This window comes from Phalangium opilio, unplaced genomic scaffold (genome assembly GCF_054372755.1).
Source record: "Phalangium opilio isolate 3A_F unplaced genomic scaffold, DU_Popi_V2 ptg000013l_1, whole genome shotgun sequence".
Lineage (NCBI taxonomy): Eukaryota > Metazoa > Arthropoda > Arachnida > Opiliones > Phalangiidae > Phalangium > Phalangium opilio.
In genome coordinates this window covers 5,041,238-5,068,287 of record NW_028324148.1, presented here as the reverse complement: position 1 = coordinate 5,068,287, position 27,050 = coordinate 5,041,238, and the positions used below count along the sequence as shown (strand labels likewise).

Sequence of the window (27,050 nt, the reverse complement as noted above, 5' to 3'; positions counted from 1 at the left end):
ACACAGAATAATCTTAACACTAAGCTAAACATCAACGCTTGCCACGTGTTATTTAATGTAACATGTTTTTAATACGTTGCTATATAGTTTAAATTTTTTAAATCTTTATTTTATGAAGAATTATATTTTAGAAAAACAATTATAAAGTGGAGGTATACTTTACCACAAGGTGAATAAACTAACGCCTTGTGGTTATATTCATAATGTAAGCCACAATGACTTTCATTTTATATTGAGAAAAGGACTTCCTTTACTCAAATTTTGAGCAAAATATATGTTTAAAGTGATGGTTCGACATGAAGAATAAATAAGCTTCCTTGGCTTTAATAATAGAACAACATTTCCAACAGGTCGGCTAGATTTGTTTAAATAGGTATATTCCCATTGCGCAGAATTCCCTTAGACCTAATCCCGCCAAAGTTTCTAATGAATTAAGCCCAACCGCGGGTTTGGTATTTACAATTCAAACGACGCTATTTGTCGAATTAAACGACCTCCAAAGTGCTAGCGTTTCAATACATTCTTACTGCCTTAAAAGCGCCATTATTTGACGACTGTGCAACAAGATGATAATAAACAAGTTGGGAAAACCAAAATATTACCTCTCCGTGTCAAGAAGATTATATAAACTTAAAGTATCCAATGAAAACGTTATTATGTTTCTGAGTTGGGGTTTCCCATTTTTGTTGTTGTTTTGAAAAATATATCGCAATGCACGGGCCTTGATAGATATAGGAGGCAATGAATGAAATATATCACAATGCACGGGCCTTGATAGATATAAGAGGCAATGAAGGAAATATATCGCATGCACGGGCCTTGGTAGATATAGGAGGCAATGATAATCTCTCTCTTTGCACCAGAGGTTTATCTTTAATATTTAAATAAATATAATTATTTTTAATTATTTTAATCTTCAATAATTAACATTAATAATAGTTAAATCGTTTAAAATAAAGTTATACCTATTATCTTCTCAAACTTTGCTAATATTGACGTTTAAAGTTAAGGGTACCCCTCTTGCCCGCTTTTTTCAAATTTGGGGTATATATACGATTCGTTTCCATTATAATAGTAAGGAAAAAGCGCAATTGCGAAAACCTTTGGTGGCGATCCCACCTTAGGGAGGCTAGACGTTTCTCGTAACCCTAGCTGATCGCCGCGTATATCCTAAAACCAAACGATGATAATGGAGTAGAAGCCAATGATACAGATTGGTGTCTATGTGGAATAGACGGAAGACCAGTGGATGGTGGTGTTAGAAGCCAGTGTAAGTGCAGACTGGTGTCAATGTGGGATTGACAAAGAGCAGAAGATGGTGGTGATTAGAAGCCAGTAAGAACAGACTGGTGTCCGTGTGGGATGGACAAAGACCAGAAGATGGTGGTGTGAGAACTCAAGTAGAGGAGCCATTTCCGTGACTGTGAAAGCAGTTCGGAAATGGCGAACACGTTTGCTCCGATACGCAAACTGCGAACGCGGTCACGTGGGTGTAACAACGGACAGACAGACAGACACACAGACAGACACACACACAGACAGACACACACACAGACACGGCCGTTACAGAACCTCTCCTGGACTACGTCACACGGAGAGGTAAAAACGACCTCGGTAAGTTTTCAACACCGTGTTTTCTAAATATATAATATAATAGTATACAGAAAAAGTGAAAATTGGACTCGGGTCCAACACTTTGGTCCAAAAAAAGGTTTTTTTTTTCAAATCCAGGTTAGGTTAGTAATATTTTATAAATCATTTAACATTGTTACTCCTTTTCCAAAATATTGATGTTTATCTTCATTGACTTCTCAAATAATATGCCTATTCCAAAACGTTACTGTTCGGTTAGGTTTGATTTGGCTTGGTTAGAAGGACGTCTCTTCCTCTTTGGGGCGGTTACACACTTCAAGTAAAGTAAAACGGCAGGCTTAAAGTATTTTCATAAAGAATGTAACATAAAAATAAATGAATATTAGCCATTGGTTTTATTATGTCTTATTTTGCTGATTTACTACTATTTCGTTCTTATAATCCTTAGTTCTAAAATAATAATTTAGAAAATGTTTGGATCTAGTGTTCATTTTACGTAGGCCGGAAATTATTTTAAGTTAATTTAATTTACATTCCATCGAGAAAAACCCAAAATGCGGGTTTTTCGGTGCATTGGACAGCATCGTAAATCCGCCAAAGTGAGGATTTTACGGTCGAATGCAACTGAAGTGTTTCAATAAAGCTAATATGAAGTTCAATGGAAATGTTCTGTTTACCCACTAGAAGCGGGATGTATTTTTCTGAAAACAATGTATCTTATTTCGCAGGAATTATTTCAACCTATGTATTTAAACCGACGCACGTTGTAACACCATTCAAAATATTTCAAGATAAACCTGCAAATATCTTTAAAACTAAACTTATAAACCCTTAAACACGATAGGAAGCTAAGCTTATAAACCTTTAAACACGATAGGAAGCTAAGCTTATAAACCCTTAAACACGATAGGAAGCTAAGCTTATAAACCCTTAAACACGATAGGAAGCTAAGCTTATAAACCCTTAAACACGATAGGAAGCTAAGCTTATAAACCTTTATAGTCTGTCAAACGAAAGAAGAGCCCTGAGAAATTTGTCCAAATTGGTGTCGCCACCATCGACCCCATAGTACTTTATCAACTTGTTTTGTTTTGTCAATAGTCGTCTGTAATATAGTCTGCTATAAACAGATAGGCTTAATCGCAATAGAACCAATACATTTTGCAATATATATTTAATATGTTTATGTTTCATGGTTTTTTACGATCATCGAGTATTAAAGAATATAAATAAAAATTAACGACAAGACACCAGTTTTATCTTTGTTGAACTAGCATTGCAATATATTTTAATGACATAAGTTAAAGTACTTGTCCATAAGTCTAAGTAGTTCAGCATCAAAGCGTCTTCAGTCCACGTCTTCATCAGTCTTCGCTGTCTTCTTGCATATTAATTTTAAGATGTTCAATTGTGGTTTCGATGATGGAATCTTTTTCCCAACACTCATGCATTATATTCTTGACGTGAACTTTATGAAATAATAAAGCGTCACAAGTCCAGAACCCTGAAGTACGAAATTGACGAGGTTGCTAAAAGTAGAGGTCACACGGTCAACCATTGCCAGTTTAACCCGATTGAACTAATATGGGCACAAGTGAAGAACGACGTTGCGAAGCAGAATTCTGGTTTCAAACTCTCGACGGTCAAAGATGCAACATTGAGGGCCATTGAACGTGTGACACCAGAGAATTGGCGTAAGGCAATAGAGCACGTCGAGAATATAATGCATGAGTATTGGGAAAAAGATCCCATCATCGAAACCACAATTGAACCTCTTAAAATTAATATGCAAGAAGACAGCGAAGAATCTGATGAAAACGTGGACTGAAGACGCTTTGATGCTGAGCTACTTATTGACAAGTACTTTAACTTATGTCATTAAAATATATTGCAATGCTAGTTCAACAAAGATAAAACTGGTGTCTTGTCGTTAATTTTGTTTTTTATTCTTTAATACTCGATGATCGTAAAAAATCATGAAACATAAACATATTAAATATATATAGCAAAATTTATTGGTTCTATTGCGATTAAGCCTATCTGTTTATAGCAGACTATATTACAGACGACTATTGACAAAACAAAACAAGTTGATAAAGTACTATGGGGTCGATGGTGGCGACACCAATTTGGACAAATTTCTCAGGGCTCTTCTTTCGTTTGACAGACTATAGTCATGTTTAAAACCTAAGCAAGTAATCCTGAAAACATGTTATACAACTAGGCATATAATCGTATAAACACGTCTTGTTACTAAGCATTATAAAATAATAACATGACATACACCACCTTAAACATGTTTAAACACTAGATATTACAAGCGATCAACACATTTTGAACCTAAACACCATTCTTACTTAAACATGAGTGTTTTTAAACCTGATAAAATATCAGTTGCATTGTCGTGTTTAGGCAAGTACACTTTTTTTTCTGTGTAGGTCCGGAGTTAATCACCGCCTCTAAATTTCAACCAGCATCTCATTGGTTCTTGAAAACTCACGTCAGTGTGACGCGAGTGGCGAAAATTACGTATTTTCCGATTTAGGAGAGGTGAAACAGTCCTGCCTCCTTTGACGTCCCCTCTATATTTTGAAAGGGGGACTGAGACTATGGTGGGCGAATACTTAGGCATATTATATTTTCTCCCTAATAAACTAATATCGCTTCTTGGCAATGTATTGTTGGTAAAAAAATCATGCTCTAATATTTTTAGCCACATCGGTTATCGTAGTATACGATAGTCTCTTAGTTTAACCCGAGCCGTAGTAGTTGTTGTAATAGTAGTGGCCGGGGCTGTCGGTTTTGTTATCGTTAGATTATTGCTTGAAAGGAACTCGATAGTACCTCAAGCCACCAATAGGGGTAACTGAGCTCGGTTAGAGATTATATTTTGATTAAAAAAATTTCAGATCGCACCCGGGGCGCTCGCGCAGAAATGACACTCTACCACTGTACCTTGGAGACACGACTGATAGTTCGAATTTTCATCCTATAGTTTATCTCTAAATTGTCGGAGATGGGAATGTTCCTCTCCTTCTGTCGAGGTGGTTACTTTTGAATTTTTATTTGTAGGGTCTTAGATTTTTTTTATTTTTGTGCTAATTATATAAATAACAATCTTCACTAGGAGAGGTACAAAACCGTCCTTATACATTTATTATAGCCAGTATTAAACGCCGAATAGCTAAGGTAGTGGAAAACAATTTTTGCAAATTTCCGTGAACTATAAGTGCGGTGCAGAAATGGCAAACACGTTTGCTTCGATTTGTAAACTGCGGTCCCCTTGGTTTTAAGAATGCACACAGACACACCCACACGTCCAACAAAGTGAATGGTTTTAGTCAAACAACCTATAAATTTTTCTATTGGTTTGCGTTCCTGCAGGCTTCGATGTTCCTTCGTCACTGGCGATTCGCTTCAGCGTTGGAGTTTATTTCTTGATAGTAGTGGTTTTCGTCAATTTGTTCAACGGAGTCTTGAAAGCCAACTACTCATCTCAGAAAAAGGAAAACATTAACAGTATTCTGGATTTATTGAAAGTACCTGAAGTCAAAGTTTTCGTTAATCCGGCTATAAGAGACAATATCAGAGAATTGGTGGGGATTTTTAAATACTTTAATCTCAACTCTAAAGTCCGTTAGTAAAATTTCAATCTCCTCAGACTGACGATGAAGTGAAAACTCTCCAGCATCAGGAAACCGACTGGCCTAAAGAAGCGGGAGACTTCTTTTCAGGAAAGCAAATATGGTTTGGAGACATAGCTACTTTGCAGTCGTACTTGCAATTAATCTCGGATGAGCCCAAGCCGAAACTGTTGCTTTTTCATCTGGGTTCGGCAAAGTACTTGCAAAAAGGGCTAGTGTTCTCAACAAATAGTGAAACAATGAATCTGAAAGCTCTGAAGTACATCAACCGAAGGTTCGTTAGCTTTCTTAACGCAAGAACAAATTTCTCGCGACTAGGCCAAGAACATCGCGCTTTCGCGAAAAATGCACCAATCACAGGCGAGAGGAAGGGTGTCAATTAGTTTCGTCCCTATTCACAATAGCGAAAGCAGCGTGTAGCTGAGTGACTCAGACGAGTCACTGTTAATAAATATGGACAACGTTGATGGAGCAATGATTAGTGAAATTTCAATGGATCTCAGAATACGAAAAGCAAAATATTTGCAAGTATCTGAACAGTAGCGCAAATGTTTTTCGTGATCTGTTGCGAAGATGCGAATAGACGATGGTGCGAGCCTACACAGAAACAAGCTGCCCCAGCAGAAAGGACACTCGTGCGGGATATGTAAGATAATTAAAAAGTGAAAAAATAGGGGCTAAAAAAGCGAGCATCAGGTGACAATTTCTTTACTAGACGCCATACCTTCAGTTCTGAGAAAATAAATATTATCTTAACAGTAGAACTCGCAGCAGACAGCGTAACTCTTTAGAAGGAAAGTTATTCTCTAGCTACTAGCACCCAGGGCCGGAAATAAGAAAAATTTCTAATAGGACATGTGTCCAGTGATGCCCCCTTTGACAGGAAAATTTATAGGACATTGTCTACTGCAGTGCGAAAAAATTGTGTGGCGCCTTCATAGTCAAGCTATAAAAACTCCGGAAAAATTTACTGGTCAACCGTCCTGTGACCCCCTTAGTTTTTAAAAAAAATATGGGACATTTTAAAATTTTATTGGACAATGTCCAGTGTCCTGTGCTTATTTCCGGCCCTGACTAGCACCATGCCCAAACAACCGCGCGCGCCTCGGAGCCGGAGTCTTTATCCTCTTGCACCATCGCTGGCTTGGGAGGAGGCGGAGTCTATTTATCCTTTTTTGTCTCTTCAACTAGAGTTCGTTCTGGTGGAGTCACCAAATAAGTGTTTACTTAAAAAACTCGAAATCGGAATGATAGGGATGAAAAGCCCCAAACACACGGTTTTCCTGTCGCCATGCATTGCCAAAGCTATGCTAGAGAGTAGAGAGACCTTGAAAAACCGGGACCAATACCTCAAAAAGGTGTTTATGTTTTCAACATCTAAACATGGTTTGAAGTTAAACATTGGTGTGAGGTAATGTTTATTGCTTCAATGTTGATGTCTAATTACATCTCTGTTTCCCTAAGGATCCTTAAAATGTGTTCCAAATAGAAACACTTCTTATTTTATCACGTTTAAGAGGTAAACATAGAATAATCTTAAATCTAAGCTAAACATCAACGCTTGCCAGGTGTTAGTTAATGTAACATGTTTTCAATTCGTTGGTATATGGTTTAAATTTTTGGAAATCTTTATTTTATGAAGAATTATAATATTTTAGAAAAACAATTAAAAAGTGGAGGTATATTTTACCACAAGGTGGATAATCTAATTAGATTAAAATAATGTAAGCCACAATGACTTTCATTTCATATTGAGAAAAGGACTTCCTTTACTTACATAAAATCGTGTAAACACGTCTTGTTACTAAGCATTATGATATAATAACATGACATATACCACCTTAAACATGTTTAAATACTAGATATTACAAGCGATCAACACATTTTGAACCTAAACATAAGGTGTTGCAAACCTAAACACCATTCTTACTTAAACATGAGTGTTTTTAAACCTGATAAAATATCAGTTGCATTGTCGTGTTTAGGCAAGTGTTTAGTTTCTAAACACTTATTTTTTTGTGTAACGTAGAAAAAAAGCTTTTGTATCTCCCGAAACGTTATTCTCATTTTTAAATCACATAGAGGGGCTAGTCACTGGCGCTGTAACCAATGCACGCTTTGCGTGTCGAAGATGCGAATAGATGATGGCGCGACCCTAATGTGAACAAAGCTTTATTTAATGACATTTTGGAATAAACCTTTCTTTCGACTGTAAGTCCAATTTGGGGTCCGTGGGCCCATACACTTTCCATTAATCCAAAGAGGTTTTTGAATCTCCGAAACGTTATTCTCATTTCTAAATCGCATAGAAAGGTTAATCGCTGGCGATGTAACCAATTTACGTTGTACGTGAACAGTGTAGCTTTTTTTCAAGATAATTGCGCAAAATTTGACGCTCACGGGAACAGTTACCTTTTCTTTCCAAATGGAGTTTATCAAAATTGAGAAATCTTCACCTTGTAGGTGGCATAAAGTCAACATTAATTACGCGGATAAATTTTACAACTTGATTTATGTTACTGATTTGAAGTATCTCACCCTTTGGTGATTGCAGATTGCGGGCTTTCGTGGAAACCGGCCAAATCACATCGTATCACCGCTTGATCGAGAGAGACTGGCACATCGAAATCGAACCTCAACATTCGACGGCTGAGAATGAAGTACACGTACTCAGGTTCAACGACATTGAAGCGAAGTTCAGATTGTGGGCGGCAATGCTTGCAGTCGCTTCTTTCGTTTTCACCGTCGAGCTACTGACAAGATTCCAGTTTCAAGAACCCCTGAACATCATTAGGATGAAACGAAAATTGTTAGGGATGTAATCCCTTGCAACAGAACTTTAAACCGGAAACTGATTTAAAACGATTTTTATCCGATCAAACGCATCACACCAAGGCGGTTAAGACCAGTTTTTGCACGAAGCATTGGTGTCGTCTTCATAGTTAAATCACACATGCAAAATAAAACGATAAAATTAGTGTTGACCTTAACATCGAAAAATTAAAAGTCATGTTTTAATGCTGCACAGATAAAAGCTGATTACAAATTCTAAGACAAGGTATGGAAGGCCTATTGGAGCGAATATTTTAATTGTTATTGAACTTTCCAGCCAAATGCGGCTTTCGAATGACCCAAAGTTTCCCTTTCATGAGCTGCGCATCAAACTAAACTTAGTTTCTAAGACATTGGGGTTATATTTGCAATGTGGTGGGAGGGGGGGCAATGCTTGGATTCGCTTGATCCTGGAGTTACTGTAACCGGTGTAGGACCTCTAAACATTGAGCGTCATGAGGATGAAACGTCACATTACAGTAATGTGACCTCTTGTAACTGGGCTTAAAAACCGAAACTGATTTAGTTTCAAATACGTGTAGTAGGCTGTAGGCAATTTCAAACGTACTTGTAACTAAGGTCAGAGGTCCGTGCACTCGAGCTAAAAAAACTCGCGGATATTTTAAATCCTGACATCCTGAAGTTTTTCCTCTCTTGACAGCACGCATAAAGCTACGTTACATAGAGACTTTGGTTTACGCGTGCTGACAACCGATGTTGTTACAGAGTATATACAGAATAAGCAGTCATCCGAGATAAGGAGTTGCCTATCCTGTAGAGTGAAAACAATTTCCTCACGCGCATTCTTTATCCATGGTATTAACACAACATTGATACCTATTGATACCTGATAACGAAGCAGTTACTGAAATCATGTTATAAAATTTTATAATTCTCAGATCTGAAATCTATTTAAGTTATCAGTTTCAATAGAAACTAGAGTTATATAACGCTAGTTAACTCTGAAAAATTATATTCTTGACAACGTATCAATTAAGCAAATACTGAAATAGAGCAAACGTCGAATTCAATGTTAATTATCGTAAAAATGTTAAATTATGTATGACCTACTTTTTAATTTTTACTCTAATTAAGAAACACCTCCACCGTTAGAATGCATGGAAAAGATATACATACATTACCGGTTATGTTATATAAGGTTGCAATTCTCCCACTTTCATTCGCCCAAATCATTATATTACATCTTAGCGTTTTACCCAATTCCATTTGCCTGACGACTTATAAAGAACACTGGGTTTTGTTACCGAAAATCGTATATAAATTCCCCATTTTGGGGTTATGGGTTAAGAGAGGGAAGGTTAGTTTGTGTTCAGCTGACTTGGATTGGTTTGAAAGGCTTGGTTCTATCGGAGCGAATTAGGAATAGGAGCTGAAGCGACGAATGAAACGATGTAGCTCAATGAACCCTAATTGGGAGATGTTTAATTGGGTGAATCGGAAACGAGCAATCAGTTATTGGGTGAAGTGAAGTTTTGGGAATAGTGTTGGAATTAATTTGGGTGAAAGGGGGTGATCTTAAGGTAGTCTTGCTTGTATTTTAGACAAAATCAAAATTCACTCGGAAATGACAAAACACTGTGGATATTGTAGTTTTGGATCTAGCTGAATCTTCAGATAGAACTTCGATCCTATTGAAAAGCCATCAGCTTTCAAATTGCTCAGTAGCTGCAGAAGTAAATTGAAACCAAATAGTTTGTTTAGAGCCCCTCAGGGAACAACACTAGGTCCAATCCCAAGTGATACCAAAAGTGGATGAGGGGAAAGTATAAAAATGAATATAGAACCTTTGTGGAAAAGCGCGGACATCAAAGGTTCACCGATCACTATTGCGTTTATCAGTGACGGATGAACTTGCAAACTCGCGACCGAAATTTGATCAGACATTTATACTCCTTGGTTAACATTCAGGGTCGACACGATTACTAACGAAAATGGAGGCGATAGTAACTTCGGTTGATTTCTCATTACAATACGCTTCAGAAACGTCAGAAACAAATTAGTGATAACAATTGTGAAGTACAACGTATTGCTGAATCGAGGGCATTTATGAATTTTCCGAGGAAATTATAAAGTTAAAAAGAGAAAAATTTAAGATAATTATCATAAAACGTTAAGCCTTTGCCAAAATAAACTAAACGAGACTTTAATAATGAGGGATAAAAACAATTCTCTCTTAATCCTTGGAAATCAGGGGTAACCGATCTTCTACAATTAACCTTACTTAAACCCATAATAAAACAATTTAGAACCTTACAAGTTACCAACACTGTCCTGAACTTCAGACTACAAACACATTCGAGGAAGTTCTAGGGTGCGTTCAGTAACGCTCAACGGATACGAAACGCGTTGAGCTCCGTTGATCAACGTGACGTTTTGTGACGTATTAGGCTACTGATTCCTGAACGGTTTTTCGCGAACTTAGCGTTGTGTCGTCTGCTTACTGTTCATGGAAATGGATATGCGAGGGCTGGGCCTGCTAAACGAAATAAGAGAAAACTCTCACCAGTAACTTAGACAAGGCTTAGGCTTTAAAACCCAAGAACTTTTCAAGCTTCATAGATATAATCGAAAAAATTTCATAAAATACCTACCAGACATTATTATCTCGCATTCAGTCGCTGCTACACTGATTTTATAAATATTTCCGAAATTATCCATCAAATTAACATCTCGAAATCGTACAGGAAGATAAGTTTCCGCCATTGCCACTACGTCATAAATTGCGTTACTCAACGAAGTAATCGGCTCTTACAGCCTATGACTTCGATGCTTCTCCGCCTACAATCATGACGTCAAACCGGAAAATCCGAAAACCGTTCAGTGGCGAATGCGCATTCAACGGAGCCTCCGTTGAGCGTTACTGAACACAGTCCTAGCCAACGCCTACGTTATTAATATAAAGCCTATGCACGGCGCCTTAAGCTCGGGGACAAAGATCTGTCTTGAGCCGCTTGTTTTTACGCATCAATTATCATAGATGGCGCTTTTCATTTAGCGCCCACAATTTAAAAAAAGCCGGGAAACTGGGTTTTTATATGAAAGTTATTTATACCAAGACGTTTCTAATAATAAGCAGTTTTTAATTAAAAAATTGGATGGAAATGTTTATTTTTCCAAATTATCACATTACAAAGGACTATTGCTACTGTATCACAAGGAAATATATCACATTATCTTAAAACGTACATTTTTTCCTTTTTATCTATAACATTAAAATGGATTAATCCTAGAAAGTTTCATCATACAAAAGAATACTTGAAAAACACATTAAGATTAATTTAGATTTCATGAAACTACTCAAGAACACTTTATTGGTAATATTTAATTAATAGAATAACTATATTATCTTAACGGTAAACAACACTTCTTCCACTCCGTCTCTCCCCGTTGCGGCGCCCAAACTGCTGTGCGGGAGCAGGCGGGAGGAAAAATTCGAGCGGGAATCCCAGATTCAAAAAAGCTCTGACGTAAAATACGTCACCAACCTTAACAGTAAAGCGCCTCTAGCGATAGAAGCGCGCGAAGTATAAGGTCCGGAAAAAATCCCCAATTAGCCCGCTGCATAGGCTTTATATTAATAACGTAGGCGTTGTCCTAGCATACAACTTAGCAGACGACGGAAACCGCGAACTAGCACAAGACCTACTTTTAGGTAGTAAATAAACCTAATATTGCTACGCCGATTCAACGGCCAACTACGGCGAAAATCTGATGTGTCGCGACTTGGCCATTTTCACACTGTCCCCTCGTCCACTTTTGTTGATACTAAGCTACTATTAAGTTTGTACGGCTGAGGAAGAACCACGGATCGAAAGCTCCCGAAAATAATTTTTAATTTTTAGTTTTTAATAAACTATTTTCCATGAAGTAGCTGCACTTATTTCAAAATCAACTCTTATAAAGTTTTACCATGGAACGGAATTTTAATATTTATAACTAAGCTACTATATTTCTTATTGTCGTTCGCGGATGAAACCGAGTTTATTGAAATTGTTGACACTTGGGAATCGCCATAAGCTAAAGTAACTATAACTTCGTGTTATAACGCGATCCTGGACAAAGACTCAACTAACCAAAGTACTAAGTGAAACCAAAGAGATGGTTTTACACAATTGAAGGCCTGACCATAAACAAATTCTTCTTTCACCGAATGAAACCAGTCATTTTTAAAAATAAGCAATATCTAGTTATAGTGCGTTTCATTTAGGGAATCCAAAGTTAAAAGTATATACTACTATAATTACTTAGAATATTGGAATTACTAATATTTTAGTAGACTCGCGATGACTCTCAAAACGAATATGCGCATAAGAATTTGTTTACGAGATATTTAAATTACTACATCGATGTTGATTGATGTATTCTAAGAAGTAAATGGAAGATAAATACTTACTAATTGTATTTGGGAAAAAATAAGTAATAACTAAATGTATTTGTGGGAAAATAAATATTTACAAAATATATTTGCGGGAAAATAAATAATTACTAATTGTACTCATTGGATAATAAATAATAACTAAATGTACTCATTGGATAATAAATAATAACTAAATGTACTCATTGGATAATAAATAATAACTAAATGTACTCATTGGATAATAAATAATAACTAAATGTATTTGTGGGAAATATGTGTTTGTGAAAAAAAATAATAACTAAATGTATTTGTGGGAAATATGTGTTTGTGAAAAAAAAAATAATAATTACTAAATGTATTTGTGGGAAAATAAATAATTACTAAATGTATTTGTGGGAAAATAAATAATTACTAAATGTATTTGTGGGAAACTAAATAACTACTAAATGTATTTGTGGTAAGTTTCTACAGCGTTAAAATTCAATTGACCGAGAGGAAACAACAAATAGGCCAGGACAGATAGGCTAAAAATGGGCTTGACCTAGAAAAATTGAACGGAAAGTTGAAAATTGGTACATGTGTTGTTTTGACCCAAGAAAAAATATACTTAAAGTCCCCTGCTGTAAAGCGCGAGCTTTCGCCGCCATCTTGGAAAATGGCCGCGGGAATGCAAGCTTCAATGTATTCCACGTTCTTCTTCTAAAGTTATGAAAATGGTCCATATTGTTATTGTAACCACCTGAACATCATAGTAAAATTTTACAGGTCTGTGCTTGATAGTTTGGTCGCCATATTGGAAAATGGCTGCCGTAAATGCTGGGTGCACTATATTTCACCATGTTTTTGGAAAATTTACTGATATTTTAATCACTGCTGTGTGAACCTCATTAAAATATTAAAGCAATTCATGAAATAGTTTGGCCGTCATGTTGGAAAATGTCTGTCGGGATTGTCATTTATATACAGTTTATTATTCAAACATTATGAAAATTGGTAAATATATTGTTGAAGACCGTCTTAACATCAATCATGAATATAAAAGACGTGCTGCTGATAGTTTGGGCGCCATCTAGGAAAATGACTGCGGGAAATGCCAAATATATTACCGATATATAAATTTTTTCGATATTTCTTTATAGAGTAGATGATTTTCATGAACTTACTAAACACCGTAAAAATAACTATTTCCAAATCTAAGTTATCGACCCCATCTTTAGAAATGAACGCTGAAAGATTACTATCAAAAAATCTGAAACACAGAAAAGCAAACCTATATTTGTTGTGTTATCTGCTCATTAATAACACGACTGATTAAAACGTAATAAGATCAACTTTATTAAGTGTTCGTCGTAACATATTTACCGCTCGGGCGACAACTAACTAGCCCCTCGTTAGCTCGTACTCTTATATAGGCCTACACTAGGTACAAGGTCCAGTTCAATCATCTAAGACAATTCAGTTCAGTTCAGTATCTACATTATACAACATCCTTTCTCTTAAGTTAATTTGCATATCGTTAGGATTTTAAGTTAATTTACATATCGTTAGGATTTTAAGTTAATTTACATATCGTTAGGATTTTAAGTTAATTTACATATCGTTAGGATTTTTAGTTAATTTACATATCGTTAGGATTTTAAGTTAATTTACATATCGTTAGGATTTTAAGTTAATTTACATATCGTTAGGATTTTAAGTTAATTTACATATCGTTAGGATTTTAAGTTAATTTACATATCGTTAGGATTTTAAGTTAATTTACATATCGTTAGGATTTTAAGTTAATTTACATATCGTTAGGATTTTAAGTTAATTTACATATCGTTAGGATTTTAAGTTAATTTACATATCGTTAGGATTTTAAGTTAATTTATATATCGTTAGGATTTTAAGTTAATTTACATATCGTTAGGATTTTATCTATTTCATAAATTAAGCTTGAGGATCTTTTTCACCACTCGGCCACTCTTTGTTCTTACTGCTGGTGGGCTGTCAATGATTGCGATTGGGGGTGATGATTCTGATTGGTTGCTGCTGTCGACAGTTGTGGCTCAGGAGTATTAGTGTTGATTGGCATTGACGGTTGCGATGCGTAGTCTGACTGTTGTGGCTCAGGAGTATCAGAGTCGATTGGCATTGATGGTTGTGATGGCTCAGGTGCATGAATACTGAAGCGCCTTGACGTTGATAGTTGTGGCTCGTAGCTATTGGACTATATGGACTTTGACGGCATTGCTATCAAGTGATACCTATTTCTTCGGATTACGCCCTGAGGGGTATCCAAGATATATGATCTTGGTTCTTCTGCGTGACACTTGACCGTTCCTTGAGTCTTGAGATCAGTTATCCACACACTTTCTCCCCTTGAGAGTACGGATAATTCTTTGGCTCTATGACGGTTATCATAATTGTCCTTCAATTTCCTCTGGCGGTTTTCCTTCCTTTGTCGGACTACGTCGTACGGCGGAATACAAGGAAACAGATCCTTAGAAGTGGCAAGGTGGAGCGAAGTTTGCGTCCCATCAAGAGCTCCGCAGGAGTATAGCCGTTAGCCAAAGGCGTTGATCTATAAGACAAAATGGCGCGACAAGGATCGTCGCCTTTCTTGAGTGTTTGCTTGACGACTTTAACGGCCGCTTCGACAAAACCGTTGCTTTGTGGAAATCTTGGACTTGAGGTTACGTGTGTGATACCGTAAGTTTTGGCGAACTCACGGAATTCTGGAGTAATGGTCTTCTGAAATTGCGGTCCATTGTCACTTTTCACTACTTCCGGAATACCGTGTGTCGCAAAGATTTTCTTGATGGCGTTGATTACCGTTTTGGTGCTCATGTCGCTCAATTGCTTTATCTCAAGATATCTGGAGTAAAAGTCGGTTACAAGTAAATACCATTTTCCTTGCAAATAGAATAGGTCCACACTGAGAGAAATTTCTGTAGTTTGAACAGAAGTATTTTACAATATTGAAATGTAAAAAATATTAACGGAGTTTTTCTGCAGAAATAGAAACACAGTAAAATCGTTTCTACTATTTTACGGAAAACATCTGTATATTTCACTGATTGAACTGGTATTTCTAATTCTAACTGTAAAAATTACACATTCGTTTCTGTAATTTTGGATCCTCAGTTTTGATCGGTGAATTCCACAGAAATGTTTTACAGGGTGACTGCTCGATAGGCATTGCAGGCATTTACTGTATATTTTACAAAAAATATTTTATAGAAGTATCTGTGAAAAATACAGCTTTACTTATTTGATTGGTAAAACAGATGCATTCTGTAAATTTTGCAAAAAAATTACACAGAATGACTGTTTTGTAGATATTGCAGATATTTTCTGTACCTTCATGGTATTATCTGTTAGTTTTAGTCCGAAATTGTGAATATGACAGATTTGCGTATTTGATTGGTAAAACAGATGCCGTTTGTAAATTTTACAGATATTGTGCTACCATTACTTTGTTAACGTTACTAGCAAACTGTGAAAACTACAGTTTATTGGCGATTAAACAAGCAAAGTATGTTCTATGTATAATTTTCAGATACGTGTGTTACCGGAAACCTTCAATAATGTTCAAAACTGCAAAAACTAAAAGATTTGATTCTTTAATGTTTCATTCACTTTTTCCCCCAAATTTTACGGTATCTATTTTGGGAAAATTACAGGTAAACCCATATAATTTCTACATTAATTTTGACAGACTATTTTCTGTAATTTTTAATTGCTCCCACTTCTTTAACCAATGGTGAACTCAAAAATAATCGACCTCTGTTTGACAGTAAAAATACTAGACCTAATTTTAAAATAGCTCCTATCATTTATGGTTTAACTAATATATAATTTTCGAGTTGCAAATCTTCAAATTCCACCTTGTCGGTTTATGTGTAATAAATATAGCTTTGTGAACGGGTATAGCTTTTAAATATATAGTCTAAACCCAAAGTTTCGACGAGATGCAAATCAATGCATATAATTGAAGTAACAGGTGAAAAATGCATCATTTTTTAGTCAATTTAATTTTTTAACTCATCGTGTAGGGGACTAGACTATACATTTTTGGTTCATGAGATGTTTATATTTAGAGTGCATTTTCTTTAAGATTTAGTAAATATTCTACAAATTAGTAAATTTTTATATTAGCAATTTGGTCCCGAGAGATAAAGTGTAAGAACTTAATAATGCTAAAAAACGAGTGCACGTGGATTCGAGAGAGAGTTCACCGGCCCCCACCTTTAGAATGGAAAATAACCGCAACCCCAGGAGGGGGAAATTCTTTGGAAAAAACTAGGAGGCTCCGCTGGGTCAAGAGAGAGACTTTAACCCTTTTTTGTCACTTCCCTCTGGGCTAGAAAGTTTCCATTGTGCGCGGTCGAGTTCGGGTTTTTTTGGACAGGTTCGGTATCTACGGTCTCCACGCGGGTAATGCAGGTGTGGTTCTTAGAGCCAGAAATGAAACGCGACTTACTGTCACTGAGTATTATATTACCTCGTTTACCAGCGCCCATTAAGTGAGATTCCACAATTTGAACAAGTAAGTTAAATACATTTCAGCATTCTGTATGATAAATGATCTAGTTATAAAAGGTGAATTTTGCTGCTTATTTTTAATAGAAGACAATTGAAAATCCATAAATCGGTTACTTATCTTTGGAGTTAATTAAACAGTTTTTCTTTAAAAATAAGGAGATAAAGCCTAGATCATTTATATATTGAATTTATTATAGAACCAAAACGCAAATTTATGTTTATGTTTGTTTACAGACTATGATTAATATAGAAATACCACCTTGATTATTGCGTCATAACGAGTGCCAACTAAACAAGTAAGTTATACATATTTGCATTGTTTATATTAAAATAGACCCTAATATTGCAACCACTTGGCCAGATAGGTTTTTCTTTACTTTTTACGGAAATTCAAATGCCGCTTAAAAAATATCAGCCATTATTGCCTTACATTGGCCCTTAAAGGGAGAATGAAATAGTCAGAACAGGTCAAGTGAAAGTCTAGGAAGCTGAAACCAAAATTTTTTGTCCGTCTTCAAAATGTCGTGAATGATTACACCTAACAACGAGAATTTTACCGTTCTTTGGATTGTATTTCGTTTTAAATATCGAGTATCCAGAAAAAGCGAGCACAGATAAGGAATTAATCCAAAGGTATAAAATCGTCTTTCTCATATTTTCCCCTTATTGTGTATTGAAATCCATGTTAATATAGTTTTTAAAAAGGTAGAAAACCAAAAATCTCACATTGAAAACCTGTTTTTCTGCAAGATTTCTCTTTTTTGGCACTCAGAGTTTGTAGTTAAAAGCTGTTGTTAATTTAATATTAATCATTTAATTATTTTTCCTTTAGATGCACCGCGAAGATTAACCCAGAAAATCGCAAAGGGTGTAAGTCCAAAAATTATGTTTTTGATTAAAAAATATTTTCGAGTTTGGCTGGCTTTGAAGGATTTTAAAGTCATTGTAATTTTTAAAGGTTTGGCCTTTACTTTTATTAAAATTTTGCATATATTAAAAAAAAAATTTAATTTATAAAATAATGAATCGTTATCAAAGGGAACTCGTTTTCAAAAATGACTTTTACCGAAATTCACGGAATCAATGAATAAGTTCCCACAATCAATGAATAAGTTCCCACATCACAGGATATAATCAGGCTACAATCGGTATGTCTTTAATTCTTTGGGTGTAATGTTCTTAGATAAAATTTTTGAATTTTATAGCCCTACCAAATTTTTGAATTTTATAGCCCTACAAGTAATAAAAACAATGTTTCTGCAAATATTGGAGACATTAATCTTGCATTGAATGATGCTAATTGAGTTAACGTGCAAAACAGTGATTTTGATCTGACATTTCTGTGAAATTTACAGGTTCAACACTGAATAATTCTGTTAAATATATCATATCATCTGTTTAAAGTACTGATATTGAACGCACCCCAAAAAAGTAATATACAAATGTTTCTGTAAAATCATCAGATTTTTAACACCAATAAAACGATGGACTTTACACGGGTTTCTGTAATTATTACACATTTTAAAAGCTGACATATACTGTTATTTCTGAAAAAACCACAGACATTAGTTTTAGATCAGAACAGTTATTTCTGAGAATTTTACAGATTTTGAAAGCAGATCTATACAGTTATTTCTGTAAAAACCACAGTACTTAATTCCACATAAAAACAGTTATATCTGTAAATAATGCAGATTTTCAAAACCGATCTACACAGTTATTTCTGTAAAAACCACAGACCATTATTTCAGATCAAAACAGTTTTTCTGTAAGAATTACAGATTTTCAATACAGATCAAAACTGTTGCATTCAGAGTTATTTCTGTAAAAACTACAGAATATGGTTACAGTTTTAACTTGTAAAATTGACATAAAAACTTCTGTTTTGGAGAAAAACAAATAACCTATAATTTTTACAGAACCGTTCTGAAAATCGAGAAAACCGTAGTTGCTGTTATTTTTACTGATATTTTCTGGCATCACGTGCTGCCAGAAGTTTTCTGTTTTTTTCACTGAACATATTTTTCTCAGTGCATCGCGAGTATCTTCCATGGACGATCTGGAAATGCACTGGGACGCAGCGGTTCGTGAGGGTTGCTAGATTCTTTGATACATGTTATACAACTCTTGACTTTGTCCTCAATATCCTTAGAGATCCCAGGCCACCAAACAGCGGACTTCGCTAGTGCTCGGCATTTAGTAATGCCCTGATGACGTTCGTGTATTTTCTCGAGAATATCCCTTCGAAAGGTATCGGGTATCAGAATCCTTGGGCCTTTCATGAGTAAACCTTGTTGAATTGTTATCTCGTCGCGGAACGGAAGATATTTTCGGAGAGTTTGATGGACATCCTTTGGCATCGGCCAACCAACTTGAGTATATTGTCGAAGTTTCTTGCAGGTCTCATCTTCCTGTTGCGCAATCCATATCTCTGATAAGCGGACGTCTGATACTGGTATGCTTGACTTGACTAGTTGCACATGAGCTATGACCTCGTCTTCAAGCTCGGTGGCTCCCACATCTGGTAACGGACGTCGAGATAGGGTGTCGGCGATTATTAGCTGTTTGCCGGAAATGTAGCTGACTTCATAATCATATCGCATCAGACGCATTCTTAGGCGTTACAAGCGAGGGGATAAGTCATCAAGTGGCTTTGTTTGCATAATGGCAACCAAAGGTTTATGATCGGTCTCTATGTCAACTTTTACCCCGACAATGTAGTCCTTGAATCTCTCACAAGCCCAAACCATGGCTAGCGCTTCCTTCTCAATTTGTGCGTATCTTTGCTCCGCCTGACCTAATGTCTTTGATCCATACGCAACTACCCTGAGAGAGCCGTCGGGCTGTTGTTGACGTAATACGGCTCCAATGCCGAACGATGATGAATCAGCAGAAAGAACGGATCTGTTCTTAGGATCAAATGGGGCCAATACCGGCATCGATGAGAGGATTCGTTGAAGTTTGGTGAAAGCGTCTTGCTGAACGTCAGACCACTGCCACTGATTTTTACTGCTCAGCAAAGAGTTTAGCCATGTTTGGAATAAATTTTCCTAGGTAATTAGCCATACCAAGAAATCTTCTTAGTTGCGTTGCGTCTTCCGGTGGCTTCATTCGTGTGATGGCTTTTATTTTGTCGTCATCCGGCTTAATGCCCTCATCATCAATCGTGTGACCCAGAAACTTGACTCTTGTGACAGAAAACTCACATTTCTCGAGGTTGAGTGTCACACCCGCCTTTTCCAGATTACGTAACGTATGTCTCAGGCGAGCGTCATGGTCATCTTGATCCGTTCCATATACTAATATGTCATCTTGGAGGTTCACATTTCCAGAAACTCCTTCGAGTGCATGGCTGATTTGACGCTGGAAGTGCTCTGACGCTGAACTAAGGCCAAATGGTAGTCGATTGAAATAAAAACGTCCCAATGTTGTGATAAAAGTGGTGAGCGGTGTAGATTTCTTATCCAATGGGATTGGCCAATACCCGCTATTTGCGTCCAACTTCGAAAAAATCTTGGCTCCCGCCAACTGACCCGAGACGTGATCCACTGCTGGCATTTGATAACGTTCCCGACGGATATATTTGTTCAAATGAGTGAACTTGACGCAGATACGTAAACTTGGTGTGTTTGCTTCCACGTGCATAGATGTTTCGTTAGGACTCGTCTCTGTATCTTTCCGGAACCCTTTTGGTTTGCTCTTCAGCACAATAACCATGGGGGCACACCAATCAGTGGGCTCTTCGATTAATGATATGACGCCACGTGCGACCATCCTGTCTAATTGTGTGGATAACGCAAAAGGCTTGGCATTAGGATCCAATCGAATTGTATAGGGTGTTTTCATCTTGCCCAGGCGCCCGAACAGATCTGGAAACTCTTCACGTGGATTTATTGACGTTCCCGGTGCAATTTCTTCAAGCATTTTCACTAATGATAAGTCTTCACTGTCGGCTAGGCCCATAGCGGTATTTGAAGGTTCTGAATGACATAAAGATAGAAGTCTGTCATGACGTCCTTGTATCGAAGCTTGGCCTTGATTCTCCCCTTTGTGTTTAATCGAATTTTTCCTAGACCATATAACAACTTGTCCGACGTGAGCAATTGGTGGTTCTTCAGCGTGGACTCGTACAGCTCCATGGGAATGGTGCTAACCTCAGCACCGGTGTCGACTTTGAATTCAATTAACCTCCCGTTGATTTCTATTGGGACCATCCATTTTATCTTACGTTTGCTTGACACTGGCAAAAGGTCAATTTCTTCCATAAGAGTATAATTCCTGAGAGCAACTTCCTGATCCAGCTTGTGGTCCTTGTTACTGTTTGCCTTCTTTGCCGTGATGGATCCCACATAGAAAGAATCGGCCTCTACCTCATGAATTTGCGACCCTCGACGGCATACCTTTGAATAATGGCCGATGTCGTTGCATGTATAACATTTGGCACTTCTGGCAGGGCATTTGTCTCTTGGATGGTTGTCCTCATCTCCACAACGATGGCAACTTGATGCTCGGTTATATGAAAACCCCCTGTTTGATTTCTTGACTTGGGACGTATTCTTGAAACGTGATCGTTGGATGTGTGGTGCAAATGTTCGGCGGTCGCGACTTCTCAGTTGGTCAACTCCAGCTGTTCCCGTCGTCTGTCTTCTGCGCTCCGAACTCTCTGGATAGCTTGATCCCACGATAGATGTTCGTCATCTTGTAACCTCTCCGACAGGGCTTTGTTAGAAATGCCCGCCACTATACGATCACGAATTAATTCATCCTTAAGAGCGCCGTAGTTGCAATGTTCTGCCATGGCGTACACTGATGTGATGAACTCCTCCGCGGCCTCGCCCTCCTTTTTGAAAGCGTGTGTTGAATTTGGCCCGCTCATAAATAGTATTCCGACGAATAATAAAATGGCTTTCAAACTTGTTAAAGACCAGTTGATGTGTTAGTATTAAAAAGAACTGAACTGAATTGAACTAGCTATAAGATTGTATATAAGCTTCAGAGTGATATGGCGGTTTTGCTCCAAAGCTACACGAAACAGCGTTGTTCATAGAGCTCGGCATTTTCGATCAATTATCCACTTTATTTTATCTTTATCCATACCCGAAAATTATCCACAGAACTTACATGTTAAATAGTATTATAATCCACAAATCAAATTTGTTTATAAATAATCGGTTATCCACCAATCTGTGGATAATTGATCGGAAAATGCCGAGCTCTAGTTGTTCATACTCTAAGCTTTGCTTTGAAACCCATTTATACTACCGATTTCTGTAAGGCGAAACAAGTGGCACATGCTGCACTTCAAACCTGAATTTTAGAGAAGTGTCTCAAAATTGTTCAATTGTTTTTCTTTAAGACGATGTAACGCACTGTGATGTGAATAATTAACAAGGAAAATGCATAATATCATAAGAAAATAATATATAGCTCCCTATAATATTTTCTTATGATAATATTAACTTAATATAATCTTGTTTTTCGTCTCAAATTTAATAGAGAAAGAGTAATAGACACTTTCTATATAACTAAGAGGGAAAGACAAGGCGCTAAAATTTTGCCTTCCGTATCACTTTTAGGCGCCGGAGCTGTAGCCCTTTTGAATCATGAGGATGCACAGAGAAGGCAGTGTAAAAAACTCCTAGTATGTCCCAATACAGAGGGTTGTCTACCCCTATTTTACATCGAAAAGGTTTTAAGTCGGTGTAGCCCCTTACAAAAATGCTCTTAAGAATTCCAAACGCCATTCTTTGGAACCCTATGGAGCCCTTGGGATCATTTTCTAAAGGAAAAATTCCCAAAGACTTTCTTTGGAATTTCCTAAAGAAGTCTTGAGACAAATGTCCAAAAAATGTCTTGAGATTATTTTCCAAAGAAATTCTTTAGGAATTCTAGAGATAAATTTCCAAAGAATGTATAAGGTTTATTTTCCAAAGAAACTCTTTAGGAATTCTAGAGATTAATTGCCAAAGAAGGTTTAACGAATATTTTCCAAAGAGACTTCAGGAATACTACAGGGAAATTTCCAAAGAATGCATAAGGTTTATTTTCCAAAGAAACTCTTTAGTAATTCTTGAGAAAAATTTCCAAAGAATGTATAAGGTTTATTTTCCAAAGAAACTCTTTAGGAATTCTTGAGATAAATTTCCAAAGAACATCTACGGAATATTTGCCAACGAAATTCATCAGGAATTCTTGAGATCAATTTTCAAAGAAAGTCTAGGGTTAATTTCCCAAGGAAATTCGATAGGAATTATTGAGATAGATTTCCGAAGAACGTCTATGGAATATGTTCCAACGAAATTCTTAAGGAAATCTGGAGATAAATTTCCAAAGGTCTGGGACTTATTTTCCAATGAAATTCGTTAAGAATTCTAGAGATGAATTTCAAAGGGCGAGATATATTTGCAATTATGCTTTACATATAATTATCTCAAATTATTTTTACAAAAATTGTTTAGCTAAAGTTTTCCTGCATAGAAACGTTTCACGAAGGTTAGTCCCGTAGCTAAGGCGCAGCAAGTGCTGAAATGGTTTATCATATTTAGAGCTCGGCATTTCCGATCAATTATCCACAAATTGGTGGATAACCGATTATTTATAAACAAATTTGTGGATTATAATACGATTTAACATGTAAGTTCTGTGGATAATTTTCGGGTATGGATAAAGATAAAATAAAGTGGATAATTCATCGAAAATGCCGAGCTCTAATCATATTTACCTATTTTTTTTTTTTTTGCCTGTAATAATCCGTGAGATGTTTATGCAAAGGATAAATTAAATTAAAAGTAAAATACGCGTAACAAAAATCGTGATGGTTAGATTTACAGGGAGTATAAGCTGGCAATCAAAGCTTTCGCTTTTGAAAAGTAAAATTAACCTAAAATTAATTCTTTTGTGACATGTTTTATCTTTATTTCGAGCGTAATTAAGAGTCCAAAATAAATACTTTTCTAAAAATTATTGTAGATAAAATTAGGTTTAACGCGTTTCTGGTACTCAAAAAGCATTGAAAATACATTATTAAACTTAACAACAACATCTGTATCTACTGCTTGGCCATTGAAGCCTCCATAAACCCACTTAATACCCCCGTTTTGGATGTTTTTAAGTCGATTAAATGTCCGACTTTATAAGCAGTATCGCACTGCATGCGAGAATTGCCCGCGCAATAACGGGTGTTGTCCCATATAAGCGGATGCGAGTTTAAGAACCTTGGTGTTGTCCAGCATATGAGAACTGCACTCACTGCATTGGGATATCCTCGTTTCTAGAGGGCTAAATTAATTTACCCCATAATTTTCCCTATATTTCCAAAGAAAATTCCAAGGTTATTCCCGAGAAAATTCCAAGGTTATTCCCGAGAAAATTCCAAGGTTATTCCCGAGAGAATTCCAAAGATATTTCCCGAGAAAATTTCAAAGATATTTCCCAAGAAAATTTCAAAGATATTTCCCAAGAAAATTCCAAAGTTATTTCCCAAGAAAATTCCAAAGTTATTTCCCAAGAAAATTCCAAAGCTATTTCCCAAGAGAATTCCAAAGTTATTTATCAAGGAAATTCCAAAGTTATTTCCCAAGGAAATTCCAAAGTTATTTCCCAAGGAAATTCCAAAGATATTTCCAAAGCATTTTCCAAAGAAAAAGAGGCCAATATTCCCCAATTTCCCAAAGAACCCCTTAAGGATTTCTAAAGAAATTTCCCAAGGAATTTTCCAAAGAGTTCTAAGATTTTTGTAAGGGAGTGACGCGCCCTATAATTACCACGCATAAAATATATTTAGTCGGTTTAGTGACAATCATCTCTTTTTCTGACGGCTGCTTGATTTTTTGCGTCGGTTTAGTGACGGTAATACAATATTCCGCCTGTCGATAGACAAGTTAGTTTTGAGTCTACTTTAAGCCCGCTTGATTCTTATCTGAGTGCTTATCGACTGCTTAATAGATTGAACATGAAGTATTTTTGACCAACCGTCCGATAACTATATCGGGCCGATTGATCAGATTTGGTGTCGGCCCAACTGATTGTTGCTGCTGGGGATTCCACATCGTGTTTTGAGTCGAGTATCTGACTTAAGGTGGTTTGAAAGCGCGCGTTTACCGACAATTAACCGATTCGGACAACCAACCGCCTGCACCGACAAGAAGCCGACTACAAATTGAAATGCTACTGGGGTAGAAATCAATATAACATTAATTAAAAAATCAAAGAAAAGTTGCAAAATACGAAGCGTACAATATTTGTTCTAATGCCTGTACACAGAATTGCACACTTTTTACATGATGCATTACGAAAATTTATCTAAGTAACTTCAGTAACACCTCAGGCAAGTTCTGTATGGCGCTGTCTAACACAATAATCAATACAAACAAAAAGCCATACTTGTAGAATATATTAAGCGAAATCTATAGCTGCCCATTTCTCGTTAGATACAAAGTTTGCTCATTGCCACCATATAACTTTTGTTATCATATAACTAATGTTCCTTCAGGTTCAATGTATAAGTATTAATATAGATTTCTCTGTCGCCAGAAAAAATAGAGGACATTCCAAAGTTATTTCCCAAGAAAATTCCAAAGCTATTTCCCAAGAGAATTCCAAAGTTATTTATCAAGGAAATTCCAAAGTTATTTCCCAAGAAAATTTCAAAGATATTTCCCAAGAAAATTCCAAAGTTATTTCCCAAGAAAATTCCAAAGTTATTTCCCAAGAAAATTCCAAAGCTATTTCCCAAGAGAATTCCAAAGTTATTTATCAAGGAAATTCCAAAGTTATTTCCCAAGGAAATTCCAAAGTTATTTCCCAAGGAAATTCCAAAGATATTTCCAAAGCATTTTCCAAAGAAAAAGAGGCCAATATTCCCCAATTTCCCAAAGAACCCCTTAAGGATTTCTAAAGAAATTTCCCAAGGAATTTTCCAAAGAGTTCTAAGATTTTTGTAAGGGAGTGACGCGCCCTATAATTACCACGCATAAAATATATTTAGTCGGTTTAGTGACAATCATCTCTTTTTCTGACGGCTGCTTGATTTTTTGCGTCGGTTTAGTGACGGTAATACAATATTCCGCCTGTCGATAGACAAGTTAGTTTTGAGTCTACTTTAAGCCCGCTTGATTCTTATCTGAGTGCTTATCGACTGCTTAATAGATTGAACATGAAGTATTTTTGACCAACCGTCCGATAACTATATCGGGCCGATTGATCAGATTTGGTGTCGGCCCAACTGATTGTTGCTGCTGGGGATTCCACATCGTGTTTTGAGTCGAGTATCTGACTTAAGGTGGTTTGAAAGCGCGCGTTTACCGACAATTAACCGATTCGGACAACCAACCGCCTGCACCGACAAGAAGCCGACTACAAATTGAAATGCTACTGGGGTAGAAATCAATATAACATTAATTAAAAAATCAAAGAAAAGTTGCAAAATACGAAGCGTACAATATTTGTTCTAATGCCTGTACACAGAATTGCACACTTTTTACATGATGCATTACGAAAATTTATCTAAGTAACTTCAGTAACACCTCAGGCAAGTTCTGTATGGCGCTGTCTAACACAATAATCAATACAAACAAAAAGCCATACTTGTAGAATATATTAAGCGAAATCTATAGCTGCCCATTTCTCGTTAGATACAAAGTTTGCTCATTGCCACCATATAACTTTTGTTATCATATAACTAATGTTCCTTCAGGTTCAATGTATAAGTATTAATATAGATTTCTCTGTCGCCAGAAAAAATAGAGGACATTCCAAAGTTATTTCCCAAGAAAATTCCAAAGCTATTTCCCAAGAGAATTCCAAAGTTATTTATCAAGGAAATTCCAAAGTTATTTCCCAAGGAAATTCCAAAGTTATTTCCCAAGGAAATTCCAAAGTTATTTCCCAAGAGAATTCCAAAGTTATTTATCAAGGAAATTCCAAAGTTATTTCCCAAGGAAATTCCAAAGTTATTTCCCAAGGAAATTCCAAAGTTATTTCCCAAGGAAATTCCAAAGTTATTTCCCAAGGAAATTCCAAAGATATTTCCAAAGCATTTTCCAAAGAAAAAGAGGCCAATATTCCCCAATTTC

At 36.4% G+C, this 27,050-nt stretch overlaps 1 long non-coding RNA gene across 3 annotated transcripts; it reads left to right on the top strand.

Moving 5' to 3' along the window:
• The first annotated feature begins 16,886 nt into the window (after positions 1-16,886).
• Positions 16,887-18,076, top strand: LOC149707907 (uncharacterized). Of its 3 annotated transcripts, none has more exons than XR_016380689.1 (4): positions 16,887-16,981; positions 17,212-17,273; positions 17,343-17,847; positions 18,016-18,076. It is a non-coding gene; the product is annotated as an uncharacterized LOC149707907 (long non-coding RNA). The 3 variants fall into 3 exon arrangements; XR_016380686.1 differs by having other exon boundaries at positions 17,343-17,935; XR_016380687.1 differs by having other exon boundaries at positions 17,339-17,935.
• Positions 18,077-27,050: the final 8,974 nt, after the last annotated feature.